The sequence below is a fragment of the Rhinatrema bivittatum genome, chromosome 8, assembly GCF_901001135.1.
Source record: "Rhinatrema bivittatum chromosome 8, aRhiBiv1.1, whole genome shotgun sequence".
Classification (NCBI taxonomy): Eukaryota; Metazoa; Chordata; class Amphibia; order Gymnophiona; family Rhinatrematidae; genus Rhinatrema; species Rhinatrema bivittatum.
The window spans coordinates 271,649,442-271,665,406 of NC_042622.1; the positions used below are offsets into that span (position 1 = coordinate 271,649,442).

Here is a 15,965-nt window from a genome sequence, read left to right on the forward strand (position 1 = left end):
CCTCACTAGGCATCATAATGGATAATACTTTGAAATCGTTGGCTCAGTGTGCTCGGCAGTCAAAAAAGCAAACAATGTTAGGCATTATTAGGAAGGAAATGGTGAATAAAACAGAAAATGTCATATGCCTCTATCGCTCCATGGTAAGACCGCACCTTGAATACTGTGTACAATTCTGGTCGACACATCTCAAAAAAGATATAGTTGTGATGGAGAAGGTACAGAGAAGGGCAACCAAAATGATAAAGGAGATGGAACTGCTCCCCTATGAGGAAAGACTGAAGAGGTTAGGGCTGTTCAGCTTGGAGAAGAGACGGCTGAGGGGGGATATGATAGAGATCTTTAAGATCATGAGAGGTCTTGAACGAGTAGATGTGACTCGGTTATTTACACTTTCGAATAATAGAAGGACTAGGGGGCATGAAGTTAGCAAGTAGCACATTTAAGACTAAGAGAAAATTATTTTTCACTCAACGCACACTAAAGCTCTGGAATTTGTTGCCAGAGGATGTGGTTAGTGCAGTTAGTGTAGCTGGGTTCAAAAAAGGATTGGATAAGTTCTTGAAGGAAAAGTCCATTACCTGCTATTAAGTTCACTTAGAGAATAGCCACTGCCATTAGCAATGGTTACATGGAATAGACTTAGTTTTTGGGTACTTGCCAGGTTCTTATGGCCTGGATTGGCCACTGTTGGAATCAGGATGCTGGGCTTGATGGACCCTTGGTCTGACCCAGCATGGCATTTTCTTATGTTCTAAGAACCAAGAGTAACAGATAAGTATGTGAGAAAAAAAATGTGCAAAGCTTGCTGGGCAGACTGGATGGGCCGTTTGGTCTTCTTCTGCCGTCATTTCTCTGTTTCACACAAGAACGGATAAAACTCTGCGCTTTGCTGCGCGCCCATTATTGCGCCGGACTCTAAATTGGTACCCGAGGCCGCCCAAGCTCAGCACGGGCATCGCAAGGCGCTCCCCATCAGCTCTGCGAGGGCCACTTTTTCAATTTAGCAGATTGCCAGACGCCTATTTCTCACAGCCTGATCGATTCCCTCACCTAGAAACAGCCTTTAATCAGGCAATTAAATAACAGACACGTTCAATAATAAAATACATTAAATAAATATATATATTATACTTTCAAAACCCAAGCGCCAGTCTCTGGTTTCCGCCTCCTCCGCTCCAGCCCGCAGGATCTCTGGCTCAGCCGCTCGTTTGGTTCTCCGCACCTCTCGTTTTAGGACGTTTTAACTTTCATCGCAATTAAAAAAAAAAAAGTTTAAAATCGGAAGTTATTCCTTGCAACGTTTAATGCACGAGAGTCAGGAGAGGAAAGAAAGAGACGACGACGACGAGGAGGAGGCCTCGCTCGCAGCCTCTCGGGGAAGCCGCCCCTCCCCCTCCCCCTCCCCCCGGCGCCATTTTGTGCGGCCGCCCGCGAGAGCAAATGAGAGGCCGCGGGCAGTGGCGGGGAATTTAAAACAAGGAATTAATTAATGATATAAAGACACCTCACGGAGGAGGAAGGGAAGGGAAGGGCAGCCGGCGTTTCCCTGCTCTCGCCACGGTGTAGGCTCGGAGGAGTCTCCGCGCCGTGGGGAAGGAAAAACCGCCGCGGGTGAGCGTTGAGGTGAAGAAGGGGCTGAGCTCCGGGACCGGCTCTCAGTGACAGCCCCCACCGGCCGAGGCTTGTGCGGTTCCCTATCCTGCAAAAAACAAAAGGGAGAGTGACGGTTATTTAACTTTTTGCGTTTAAAAACAGATCTCGTGTTGTGCCTCTCTGGTGTGAGTGGGTAACCGGCGCCGCCGCCGCCGCCGGGCCTCCCCTTTCCCTGACAGAATCCACGACGTCGCCCAGGTCAGTAACTTTACTTTTTATTGTATTTAGCCCTGCAAACCCGCTTATCTTGTGTTTTTTAATTTTTATTTTATAAACCAAATCTTTTTTTTTTTTTCCTGGTATGAGAACGCAAACGTTTTTAAAAACAATGCGGCTCATACTTCAAATGTCTCATTTAAAAGGCTACTTGCTTTTAAAAATGCCTTTTATGTTAAGTAGTATAAATCCCCCTTTTTTTTGTTTAATGTTTTTCCTGAAGACTTAAAAATAAACGCTTTAATGGGTTACAAAATGTTACATTTTTAGCAGGTATATGCGCAGATATAACCATGCCTGGCTATTTCTTACACACGTTTCAATAATAATAATAATAATAATCTCTTTCGATGTTTATATTTATATATATTTTAGTGATCCACCCTTTCTTACGTGCCCTTCTATAGTGCAAAGTGTGGTAATAGTTACAACACTGTGCCCTGACACGGGATTGTGCTTCGCCTAGTCTTCATTGGGGAGGGATGGGTGAAAGAGGATTCATTTAAAGTACATACAGCTCTAGTGGCTTTGAAATGCACACATTTAGGTACAGGGTAATGGGCCTGGCAATACATTAAGAACATAAGAAAATGCCATACTGGGTCAGACCAAGGGTCCATCAAGCCCAGCATCCTGTTTCCAACAGTGGCCAATCCAGGTCATAAGAACCTGGCAAGTACCCAAAAACTAAGTCTATCCCATGTAACCATTACTAATGGCAGTGGCTATTCTCTAAGTGAACTTAATAGCAGGTAATGGACTTCTCCTCCAAGAACTTATCCAATCCTTTTTTAAACCCAGCTATACTAACTGCACTAACCACATCCTCTGGCAACAAATTCCAGAGCTTAATTGTGCGTTGAGTAAAAAAGAACTTTCTCTGATTAGTTTTAAATGTGCCCCATGCTAACTTCATGGAGTGCCCCCTAGTCTTTCTACTATCCGAAAGAGTAAATAACCGATTCACATCTACCCGTTCTAGACCTCTCATGATCTTAAACACCTCTATCATATCCCCCCTCAGCCGTCTCTTCTCCAAGCTGAAAAGTCCTAACCTCTTTAGTCTTTCCTCATAGGGGAGCTGTTCCACTCCCCTTTATCATTTTGGTAGCCCTTCTCTGAACCTTCTCCATTCAGCCGTACACTGCCACCGAGAACCTGTTCAGCTCACGGTCTCCTTAGCTCTGTAACTGAGAAGGAGGGGGAACTTGTCATGTGCTGATGTCACAGTAGGATGGCGTCACTGACCTTTATTAGAGATGATTGCTAAGAGTATAAATCTCTCACTACCCAGGGTTGATAACACATTTTGGGGTGCAAGACAGTGTGAGGAGGAGAATCAGGTGAGATGAATGAAAGGACGTCTGTGGGTTACTGTACATAATGTGAAGTTTGCATGGAACATTTAAGTATTTCATACCTCCAACTTTTTTTTTATCTCAGCCTGTTAGTATCTTTTTTTTTCTTCTTTAGTAGAAAAATATTTTGGATAATTCAAGGGTGGCATTTTACATGAAGAGGAGAGTGACAATATGTAGTTTACTACAATACTAATGTATTCAAAAAGTTAATACCATGGACAGGAACAGCTGTTAGTTGGCAACAAGTGCCTGCAAGCATGAAATATTTAAATTATTAGATTTCTGTTAGGGTACTGAATTGAAGGATATGATAAGGTTTGCTGGTATGGATTTTGCGTGCTGGTCACAGCTATTATATTTTGTAGTTTTGTTGTTCATCTGTTTGTAGTTGGGGTGGGTAACATCAATACATATGATCAGTGGATAGAGCAGGATACAAAATTTTATTTAAATAAAAACCCAAAACAAAACATGCTCTCAATAGTTCTGTTGACATGGAAAATTTAATATGACAACCAGAAAACGTTTGGAGCAGGCAGCTACTGTAGTCTGATAGTACTTCACAGGAGAGTGAAAATAGAAGTAGGTTGATTTTTTTATTTTAATTTTTTTTTTTTTTTTTTTAATTTGAGTCCTCATGCCAAATGTGTGCAGTTTAAAATTTATAACTGAAGCTCAGGATCACAAACATATTTGTGATGCATGTTTCCTAGGGTATCAGTTTAAAAGAGTACATTATTAAATTACTTCAGATTTGAAGTGTGAATACATGTGTAACCGTCTCTTTTTAGTCAGTAAGGAGGTCCAGACAACTGATCCGTAAAGATAGACTTTTATTGCCAGCAAGATGCAGCTAAGACAACGGCTTAGTACAACTGCATGCCACGCCCCCTTCGGAGCAAACCTTTATACACTTTACAGTTCTTATCTTTCACACATGCGTTCTGGTTTTGCTGAACAAACATTTTACAAACTGCTGAACAAGCAATAGCTAGTGTGGTTTCTAGTAGGTGTAGCTTATGATCAGACTATTGTTTCGTCATTTAATTGACGGGTTAGACATTTGCGACGGCGTTCGTATTAATACAATACAAAATATGAGTCCAAAATGGAGTCACGTTCACTAAACGTTAGTGCGTAAGTACGTCATTACGTATTAGGTTCAGTTTGCGTTGCAAATGTTAGTAAATCAAGATGGCTGTGCGTTTCACTGCAGCATGATGAGACGAGAGGCGTCACAGCTGTGCAGTCTTCAGGGGTTCATGGAATCGAACTCCTTCATTCCCCCCTTTGATACTTCAACGGCGACGGAAAGTGGAAGTATCACTTGTAGCTGTTAAGTAACTGAAAAGAGAAGCAAGAATTAATACTAATAACTTTCAAGGTGGACCCTAAGATGCTGCTAGGTCGTTGGTTTCTTCACGGGTTTGAGACGGATGGGCCCTAATGGCGTCAACCCCCTTTGTAGCCCGACTTACCCTAGCAACAAAAGTGGTCCTATCGTTGAATTAGGTGGGATTAGAGTTTAGTATCAAAATAATCGTTATCAGAATCAAAAGAGATATCATCAGAGTCAGATGCGTCAGAATCAGGGAATGAGGAAATCGACACATACTTATTGATCATCATAACATGAGCTGCAGCCCTGCGATCAGCAATGGTTTCAATCATGGATCGTAGATTTCTGAAAATAAGAGGTAAACAAATAGGGAACAGAATGCAAGTTAGAATAAAAAACAGAAGAGGAAAGAGAATGTCCTTCAATCCGGGGATTGAAGTAAGCCAATTTGGTAGTGAGGAAGTCCAATCAAGGATACCGGTCCAAGTCTGCACAGGGACATGAGCTAATCGGATCATTCGATCAGTAATCTCTTCGATAACTTTGCTCTTATCATCGATCTGTAAACAACAATTGGAGAGATTAAATTTGCCACAGACACCACCTTCCTGTGCTAGGAGGTAGTCCAAGGCTAAACGATTTTGGTAGACAGCTGTAATTATTCTGGTGTTTTGTTTGGCAAGGATATTGAGGGCCATTGCAGAATCGTTAGTCAGAAGTTCTAGTACTGCTTGTAGGCGAATGATGCGATTTAACATGTATATTGGGGTTCTATATCCATAGGAGCCATCTTCAGCCCATGTGGCAGGGCCGTAGTATTGTACAATTCGTTCAGGAGGCCACTCCTGATCTTTCCAATCACCAATAGAAACTTTAGGACTTCTGCGACGCTTGTTTGGCTTCATAGGGCTGTAGACAGGTACTCCTAATGTTTCACCCGCTGTGATTGGTAAGAGAAAGAAACTTGGTCGTATGGTGGCCAGGAAACAGGTGCCATACCAGTTGAGTGGTAGCAATTCATATGCCCGGCGGCCACAAACGAAGTAGTAGCCGTCTGGTGCAGCGAAGAGGGTAGTTGGCACCCCAGCAGCAGTCCACGTTTTGTTGAGGATTTTGTCAGTCCACATGGTAGTGGGCATTGTCAAATTCTCAGTTTGCCACCAGGTTTGTTTGGTTAGGTTAGCAGTAAGCACCCCAGTACATGGGGAATTACCAACAGAGGTAGTATATACTCGAGAATGTTGTCGAGATATGCAATGTCTGCCAATGACATCCGTCTGGAGAGCCCATTCATATGGGTGTGGTTTCCGTTTGTAAGTTATAGTCGTGTTCAATTGATTGAGATCGGTTTGGAAGACCTCTTTGGCTTCCCATGGCCATTGTTCTCCGGTGTGCGTTCCTCCGCAGACAAAACAATTTTTAACTTCAAGAGAGAGAGCTATATTCTCAGCCAGATTGACAAACATATTTTTTGCGCGATTGGAGAATGCATGTTGTTTCAATTCTTCTGATGCGTGGGATATTTCATCAAAGAAGGACTGATAGCCCACAACAGTAGTCTGATGAATGATTGGTCGAGGTTTGTCTCGACGCTGGGTAATTGTTATATAAGTCATGGGGTCTTTCCCAGTTCCATCAATTCCAAAGCCCCAAGTGTCTTGCCAGGGATATCCTTCACCCCGTATGGGCCATTGTATGGACATGGTATTACCAGCTACTGCGGTTAACCTGCCAATTCCATGGCAGCCATGATACCCTCCTCCTGTATAGTCACATACCAGAGCCCATCCTGATAAAATTAAGTCTCCTTGACATGGTAGCCAATGAGATGGGTTGGCCACCCGATTGTAAGGGCAAAGGTACTTGTGGTTGTGAGCATAGGACTTTTTCCAGGCCTTAGATCCGCAATGGAGGGCGTTAGGGTGTTTTCCAATGGCTTCACAGGCGTCGAAGTTTATGGTAGCAGTAGATTCTCCTCCGATAAGGACTTTGGTCGAGTTGATGTAGTATAGGATGCCTTTTCCTTCCGGAACAATGGTTGAGGTATAGCTCTTTGGTAATCCAGCAGTCAGGGTAATGTTATAGTACTTGGGAGTTGTAGGTGTATGACAAATGACTTTGTCATTTTGCAGGCAACGGTGAAAAGACTGGTATCCTTGAGTAGTATTCAATGAGCACGCAGGCTGAGTTGCACATGAGCTGGGTGGCTGGGATTGGTGTATAATGGTAGAGACAATCTGGAACCCATCTGGAGTAGTGGTACGGATTAACTTGACACATTCAGTGCAGTTCTTGCTTAGAGGTAGAACGAGAGATGTAGCTCTAGAACAGGAAATTAGTAGAATAACTTGTAGTAGTCTGTTTTTCATGGCTGGAAGTTGAGGGTAAACACTTTGGATTTGAGTTGGAAGTAGTTCAGTAGATTAATTCTGAAAGGAAGAAAAAAATGTATATGTTAGTACTCTTTAGCAAAGTACTATAATCATCTAATCTGGACTATCTTGTTGCCTGTTTTGAGTGAACTTTAATTTGTGGTCTCCAATCCTGGAGACTTGCCAACTGGAGGCAGCAGGTTTTAAACGAGTCCAGTGAATCCAGGAAGGACATCCAGAGACCTTTACAGCAGTAGGAGTGGTGAGTAGTACTGTGTATGGACCCTTCCAACGTGGTTTAAGGAAATCGGATTCATCCCAGTCCTTCATCCATACAGAATTTCCAACTTGGAATGGATGAACTGGGGTTAACAGAACTAATGGCTCAACGTCACATGTATAGTCCTGAATCGCAATGACTGTTATATAGTCCTTTGAGCTGATTACTGAGTGATAACTCCCCTTGTATCTGCAGTGATTCAGGAAAAGAAGGGAGAGGTGGAGGTCTTGCATACATCATCTCATACGGTGTTAGCCCAGATCGTTTTGGACTACATCTGATATGTAGCAAGGCTAAGGGTAGGATGTCTGGCCATTTGGTCTTTGTTTCTTGACATAGTTTAGCTATCTGATTTTTCAAAGTTCTGTTAGCTCGTTCAACAGATCCACTGCTCTGCGGTCGCCATGCGCAGTGCAAATGCCATGTGATACCGAGAATTTTACTTAATCTCTGGATAACATCGCTGGTGAATGCTGGTCCATTGTCTGAATTGATTTGTCTTGGTAATCCGTAGCGTGGTAAGATTTGGTGAAGGAGCAGGGACGCAACTTCTTTGGAGGTTTCAGTTCGTGTTGGTGTGGCTTCGATCCATCCGGTATAGGTGCAGACAGCCACCAGCATTGCTTTGTAGCCTTTGGACGGAGTCATGTGAGTGAAGTCGATTTGGCAAACTTGAAATGGTGTAGTTCCTCTTAGAATATGTCCGGGTGATGGACCAGGTCCACTTCTAGGATTGTTTTTGGCACACGTGACACATTGGCTGATTGCATGCTTTGTTAATTGGACGATTTTATTGATGTAGTACGTTTTTCCCAGCAACTTTATTAGTGCATCTCGTCCGAGATGGGTTTTGTTATGTGCTTCCTTGACAATAGTCCAAGCTAATGTTTCTGGTATCCATACTCTGTTATCTTGCAGAATCCACCAGCCATCTTGATGGTGGATCTGTTCAGCCTGTGCCCAGTCATTCTCCTCTGTCGAATAGGTAGGAGTTTCTGTTGGGAATTGCAGAAGTGGACATGTTGTAGTTGGGATTGATACTAAATGGGCACGGGCTGCTTCTTTCGCTGCTTTGTCTGCCCATTGGTTTCCTTTTGCAACGGGATCTGACTTTCCAGTATGGGCTTTACAATGCATGACAGCTACCTTTTGTGGTGCCCATACAGCATTTAGCAATTGATGTATTTCAAGCGCATTAGCCAATTGCTTTCCTTCAGCTGTTAGAAACCCTCGCTCCTTATATAGGGCTCCATGTACTTGGATTGTGAGGAAAGTATATTTGGAATCTGTATAAATATTCACAGTCTGTCCCTCTGCCAATTGTAAAGCTCGAGCGAGAGCGATTAGTTCAGCTTTTTGGGCTGATGTCCCAGGAGGTAGGGGCTCAGCTTCAATAATGTCGTCTTCAGAAACCACAGCATACCCAGCAACTCGAATTCCATCAATAACTTGGCTGCTCCCATCAGTAAACAATGTCCACGCTCCTTGCCATGGTTGATCTCTCAAGTCTGGTCTGCTGGAATGTATTGTAGTCATGACCTCCTCACAGTCATGTGCGACGGGTTCAGGTGCCGGCATAAGAGTGGCCGGGTTCAAGTTTTTGCTGTCCTGTATTTGGATTTCAGGAGTTTCACATAGCAGAGCTTGATACTTTACAAGACGTGAATTAGTCATCCATTTTGGTCCATGAGTTTCTAGCAGTCCTTGAATGGTATGGGGGGTCGTTACATTCAAGATTTGTCCAAAAGTTAATTTGACCGCTTCTGGAATTAGTAAGCATGCAGCCGCAATGCTTCGAAGACAACCTGGCCATCCTTTTGCTACATTGTCCATTCCTTTTGACAGATATGCAACAGGTCTCTCCCATGAGCCTAGAGTTTGAGTCAATACCCCAATGGCCATGCCTTTCTTTTCATCGACGAATAGATGAAATGGTTTCATTACATCTGGTAACCCTAGAGCAGGGGGTTCAATCAAGGCATCTTTTAATTGTTGTAAACTTGTCAATTCATGGGTTTCCCACTGAAAAGGCTGAGATTCTGCCTCCTTTCCCCGCAGCTTGTCGTACAGGGACTGGGCAATAACAGCGTAGTTAGCGATCCACAGCCTACAGTATCCTGCAGCTCCAAGGAACGCTCGGAGCTCTTTCTTGCAAGTGGGTACAGGTTGACCTCGTATTGAACTGGTACGGGATATTCCAAGGCAAACGGGTACCTTCCCGGATTTGGAAGCCCAGGTATTCTACTTCCAATTCACAAATTTGCACCTTCTTTTTACTTGCACGGTATCCTTTTGAGTACAACGTCTTTAGTAAGTGGAGAGTGGCTACTGCACATTCGTGATACGTTTCACGAAACAACAGAAGGTCATCCACATACTGTATTACTGGCCCATACGTGACTTGGTACATCTTCAAGTCTTTTGCCAGTTGCTCCCCGAACATCGTGGGTGAGTGCTTAAATCCTTGCGGTAAGCGAGTCCATGTGTACTGCTGCTTGATTCCAGTTTGTGCATTTTTCCATGTGAAGGCAAAGATCTTCTGGCACTCTTCTGCTACTGGAACGGAGAAGAAAGCATATTTGAGGTCAATGACACTGTACCACTTGGATGTAGGGGAAACTTGAGCCAAGATCGAGTATGGATTTGGTACGAGGGCTACTAGATCTGCTACTTGATTGTTCACTCTCCGTAAATCTTGTACAGGTCGGTAATCAGAAGAACCGGGTTTCTTTACGGGCAGTAGAGGGGTGTTCCAAGCAGATCTGATTCGCCTGAGAATTCCCAAATCATACAGTCTCTGCAGGTGTACTTCAATTCCTTCTCTGGCCATATATGGAATGGGGTATTGAGGTTGATTAATCACCTGTGCATTCTGCTTCATCTCTATCCATATGGGGGTAGCGTCGATAGCTATTCCTCCCGGGTTCTGCTCGGACCATACTTGGGGCACACTATCCATCAGTTGTCTGCGTTGTTCGTTAAGAGGGGTGTCCCCTTCATATCGATGCAGAGTGATTTGTTCAAGGACGGGGAGATGTAGTCTCCATTCCTCTTGTAGTGGACATATAAGGGAAACTGGACTATTGGCAAAGGATGCCTTGATTTCACCGGTAGGTTCGAACTGCAAGGTAGCCCTTAATTTACATAGGAGGTCTCTTCCTATGAGAGGTACTGGGCACCCTGGCACGTAGAGGAATTGATGGGACACTAATTGTCTTCCTATTGTAACCTGCCGTTTCTGAAGGAAGGGAGCAGTTAGTGGTTTTCCGGAAGCCCCGACTATAGATATGTTTTTTGAAGTAGGCGTGGTGATGGCTGTGGTCATCACAGATCGTTGAGCCCCCGTATCCAACAGCCCTTTGAACGTTTCAGCCCCCACTTTTATCTCCACTAGGGGGTCTATGGGAAGAGTTCCCCTATCTAGTCATGCTTCACTATCCTCGCCGGAAGTTTCACCTACAGTCATCTGCCATTCCGTTTCTTTAGATTTGGGCGGCGTATATTCTTCCTGCTTTGCTTGCAGGGGCACCGGACACTCAGACTTCCAATGCCCTTCTTGTTTACAATATGCGCATTGGTTGGTTCCCAATGGCATTCTTCCACCTCTAACCACTCCTCCTCTATTCGCTCGTCCTCTTGGCAGCCCTCTTGAGGGTGGTCTGCCTCTTCCTCGGAATCCGGGATACCCGTGATACTGCCTAGACGGGTTCCCGAAATTAGTTTCTTCCAACGCTGCGGCTAACAAACTAACACGTTCTCTTAACTTTCTAGTTTCTTTCTTTTCCTTGCTGTCTCCATCCGGTTCTCGGTTTACATACACTTTATCAGCCATTACTTTTAATTGGCTGATATTCATGCCCTCGAACCCCTCCTGCTTTTGCAACTTCCGGCGAATGTCTGGGCAGGACTAGCTAACGAAGCTCATCACTATGATGGATTGATATTTGGGATCCTCTGGATCAAACGGGCTGTATTGACGGTACGCGTCCATTAATCGCTCCAGAAAGTTTCCGGGGGACTCATCTCTCTTCTGCACCACGTCTTGGACTTTTCCCATGTTTACAACTTTCTGCTTCCCTTTCTTTAAAGCTTCAAGAAATGCGGTCTGATAGGCGGTAATGCGCACCCGCCCTGCCGCGGTCTGGAAATCCCAGTTAGGATCCGCAGTCGGGGCTAAGTCTCTTACTACGTCTTCGGGACGTCCGTCTGATCCGGCTCCTAATCGAGCTGCCTCTTCCATGTTTAATTGTATCTGTCGGCGTTCTTCAGTGGTGAAAAGAATGGAGGCTAGGTGCCGAATGTCAGCCCAGTTAGGATTATGGGCGGCGAAAATGCCTCGTAAAAAGTCTATCATCTGTTCTGGTTTTTCAGCGTATGATGGTCCCAGCTGTTTCCAATTAAAAAGATCGCTGGATGTGAAAGGTATGTAGGTAAATAATCTTATTGTTTGCGTAGTACGATGCTCGTTTTCTTCAGTTGGGACTACAGGAACAACAGTTGATGTTTCCCTGATTGGTAATTGCAAACTAGCTGCGGCTTGGGTCTTACTGCGAGTTCCGTCTGACACGGATGACCCGCCGCCTTCTTCCTTCGCGATCGCCGTTTCGGGTCGTTCTTCATAAGCTAGTGCCATTCTTGGATCAGCTTGCGCATTGGAGGGAACTGGGGGGCTTGGTGGCGTGGGATATGTGGGGGGATAACTAGGGGCATATGGCGGCGGCAAAATATTTTCAGCGTCGGGCAATGCTGCGGGCGGCAGGGGTTTAATTTTTTTTTCTGGAGTCCGTGGATTCCCTTGTACTACAAATATGGCCGCCTCAGATGACGCATGCTCTGTAGGGTCCAATATGGCCGCCTTGCCCTTTCTTTTCCGGTTTGGGGATTTCCGGTCTCCCATCTTACATGCTTGAGTCACCATTACGAGGGCGGCTCCCTCCACTAGTTTCCTTGCCCATGTTGGAGGATTTTCAATAACTGCGATCCACGCGGTTATGTATGGTATATCCTCAGGGCAACCCGGGTTTCCTTCTCGTATGACTATTTTATGGACCCGTGTGGCCGTTTGGAAATTAAAAGTTCCTGTTGGAGGCCAATTTACACAGAAACCGGGCCATTTATGGGTGCATCGTTGAATCATTCCGGGTTTTGTACATTTATGTTCATCGAACACTTCGCTATAGTGTTCCGTCATGACTTTTAACGGAGTCGACCCGCTCCCTCCCATTAGGATAGAATTCACAGACAAGGGAGGGAAAGGAAAACGGATAGGTAAGGGGTCCTTATCCGTTAGACACAAAAGGGTCACACTTGCCCCGACTAGAACGCGGTCGCCCGGTCTAGAACTGCGAGGCCATTCACTCTCTTTCAGACAACAAGAAACCTATTCCCACTATCGTATACGTTTACTTATTATTTCCATACATATCATCCGCGTGGTCTTCGGAATGTAATTCCTACTAACACACTGCGTGGGGTGTGATCAAGGCCCCCTCGGTCCGCCAGAAAAAGACCGGGCTATTTCCTTTGCTAGCTAGTCTTTACTTATTTCCATATACCCATAATACTCGCCTGCAGGGGTCTTCCGATCGTCGTGGAAGCCTTCTTCCCGGATCATCAACCCAGAGGTCCCGGCAGAATTTCTGTGGAACGATCCCCTCAGAAACCTGATCGCTGAACTCAGCGGTGGCCACTCACCAGGTATGTCTGGGGGACTGCTCCGCCTCCAAACTACCGGACCTTCTGGCCTAAAATAGCGTCTCCGGTACCTCCTGGCTGGCTCGCCAAATGTAACCGTCTCTTTTTAGTCAGTAAGGAGGTCCAGACAACTGATCCGTAAAGATAGACTTTTATTGCCAGCAAGATGCAGCTAAGACAACGGCTTAGTACAACTGCATGCCACGCCCCCTTCGGAGCAAACCTTTATACACTTTACAGTTCTTATCTTTCACACATGCGTTCTGGTTTTGCTGAACAAACATTTTACAAACTGCTGAACAAGCAATAGCTAGCGTGGTTTCTAGTAGGTGTAGCTTATGATCAGACTATTGTTTCGTCATTTAATTGACGGGTTAGACATTTGCGACGGCGTTCGTATTAATACAATACAAAATATGAGTCCAAAATGGAGTCACGTTCACTAAACGTTAGTGCGTAAGTACGTCATTACGTATTAGGTTCCGTTTGCGTTGCAAATGTTAGTAAATCAAGATGGCTGTGCGTTTCACTGCAGCATGATGAGACGAGAGGCGTCACAGCTGTGCAGTCTTCAGGGGTTCATGGAATCGAACTCCTTCACATGGACTCACCTGAGGAGCTTTTGTAACAAAGAAAATGTGAAAAATGCATTTAACTTTTTCTCCAGTCATTGTTTTTTTATTTAGTAAGATCTTAGCCAAATGTATAAATATTTCTTAGCCTTTTTGGAAAAAAAATCTCCTCCTTCTGCTCATCCTCTGAGTTTGGTACATTGAACTTACGGAACTTTTATGTATATAGATAGATATATATAGATATATATATATATATATATATATATATATATATAGTCTGTAAATCAATCATATTTCTTCCCCTCCCGTGTATTGTTTTCCCTGGTTTTGTTAAGGGCTACGCCCCAAAGTTTATTGTATATATCCGTTCTTTGTAAGGGCTCTGCCCAAAAGTTCTTGTTATCTGTGAACCAATGCGATGTGCGAACGGACATCGGTATAGAAGAGATGTTAAATAAAATCCTGTATTCTAGTTATTAATCTTGCATTGTGAGGCTTTCCCTTCGATAGCAGGACTGAATTAGCCATGCTGTCTGGGAGCGTCAATGCGACTGGGAAGTAGGCGGAGTTTCTCTCAAATAGTGACAGTTTTTAACTCTGTACGTCTGCGCAGTCGTCTTCCCACGCGAATCCATTTCTCTCCTCGGTCTCTTTTTTTTTTTTTTTTTTTTTCCGTGAGCCGATAGCACGGAGTTTTCTCTCTCGCCTCATCAATTTTTTTGCAAATTTTTCAAATTTTTTGCGATTCACTTTTTGGCAGTGATGGCTCCTAAGCCATCTGGTTTTAAATACTGCCAACGTGGCAAAATTATGTCCATATCTGATGTACATAATTGTTACATATGCCTGGGCCCGGAGCACACCAAGCCTCCTGCAGAGACTGTGCTCGGATGTCTCCCCGGGTCCAGAGGCAACACGTGGAACGTATAGCGCGTTTGAGGGCGCCCTTTACACAATCTTCACCTGGACCGGTGAAGAAACAGAAGAAACCCTCTAAAAGAGCTGCATCACTGGAGCTGGGAGACCATCAAACAGCCAGGTTTGAAAAACAAACCGCTGCTAAAAGGGGTTGAGGTTTTCCCTCCTAAACCCCCTCATGAGCCTAGTGGGATACAGAGGCCTGTTCCCACTCACCCCCATGCGTCTAAGTCGACGCAACAGACCCAAAGCGCCAGCAAATGTCAGAGCACGACACACCGGTGCTTACCGCTTCAAAGCACTGTAAACAATCACAGCACACTGCATCTACTCATGAGGACGCCGGTCAAAACATCTATAACACCGCATACTACAACTTCCTGAAGCCTGGCACTACCTCCAAGTGACATACAACCTCACAAAAGAACCCAGAAAACTAAACATATCCTTCAAGCGCCTTTCCTCTTGATTGCCCCACAGCCAGATATAGACTCTGTGGACGTTTAACCCTTTTTTTTTTTTATCTGGATCCTCTAGACGAGTCTAGAGCTCCTTCGCTCAGTGGTGATTTACTCTCAAACTGTTCATCACTCTCTCATAGTAGACCATAGAGCCATCTACACAAAAACGTAAGTGGTCTTCAGCAACACCTCAGGATCTTCTTCTGGCAGCTCTCCCTGAAACACCACTCCCATCACATCTGCAGACTCATCTAGCCTCTATAGCTATGCTTCAAATTTCCCAGGCACTAAATACCTTTCAAGATTTGCAGTCCTCTCATCCACGGCCTGCAGGTCGTTCTGTCAGCACCGGCCTCAGAGTCCCATATAGCCAGTTCAGCCACCTGCATTGTCTCCGACCCCAGCATGTCCAGATAGCCCAACTTCTCAGTGGTCAACGTCATTGCCCAGTTCTTCCACCCTGGTCTTCCAGAACCCTATACTCCACTGGAAGACTTGACCAATGCAAAGTTTATAGAGAAGGTGGGAAATCTATTAAATATAGAAACAGAAAAAATCCCAGATCAGAGGTTCTAGGCATTTTGAAAAGTTTTGAAATGCCACCAGAACCCATGGCTTTGCTCCACACAATATTTTAAACTGCTTTGCACAAGATGTGGGAAAAGCCTTTCTTTACTGGACCTGCGTCTCTGAAAACGGACTTAAAATATAGGATGCGCAATTCCGCTATTTACGACTCAGTGAAATTCTCATAACTCTATCGAAGTATTTTATTTATTTATTTGAGATTTTTATATACCGCGGTACGTAAAGGTCTACATCACCTCGGTTTACAGAGAACAATAACATTGTTCTCTGTAAACCGAGGTGATGAAGTAGAGTCCGCTCTTTCAAAAGTGAAGAGATTGAAACTCCATGCTACATATCCACCACCTGCGATACGATCTCAAGCACCAATGGACTCCATTTCTACATTTCTTGACCTCACATTGCTTGGTCTGCAAAAAACCAAACAAACCAGAAATGGACTCACAATGGTAACTTCTTCCATTGACATGTTTAGCGAGCTCATCCTTGACTTCCCTATGACATC

At 44.5% G+C, this 15,965-nt stretch overlaps 1 protein-coding gene across 3 annotated transcripts in view; it reads left to right on the forward strand.

The window, feature by feature from the left end:
• Positions 1–1,216: 1,216 nt before the first annotated feature.
• MELK (maternal embryonic leucine zipper kinase) overlaps positions 1,217–15,965 on the forward strand; it is a 265,917-nt gene continuing 251,168 nt past the window's right edge. Inside the window, exons 1-2 of one of the 3 annotated variants that reach the window (XM_029610904.1) lie at positions 1,218–1,614; positions 1,759–1,854. The gene's annotated coding sequence lies outside the window, so the exon portion shown is untranslated. Of the gene's footprint in view, positions 1,855–15,965 lie in introns of all 3 variants that reach the window. The other 2 variants (XM_029610905.1, XM_029610906.1) reach the window with 2 other exon arrangements.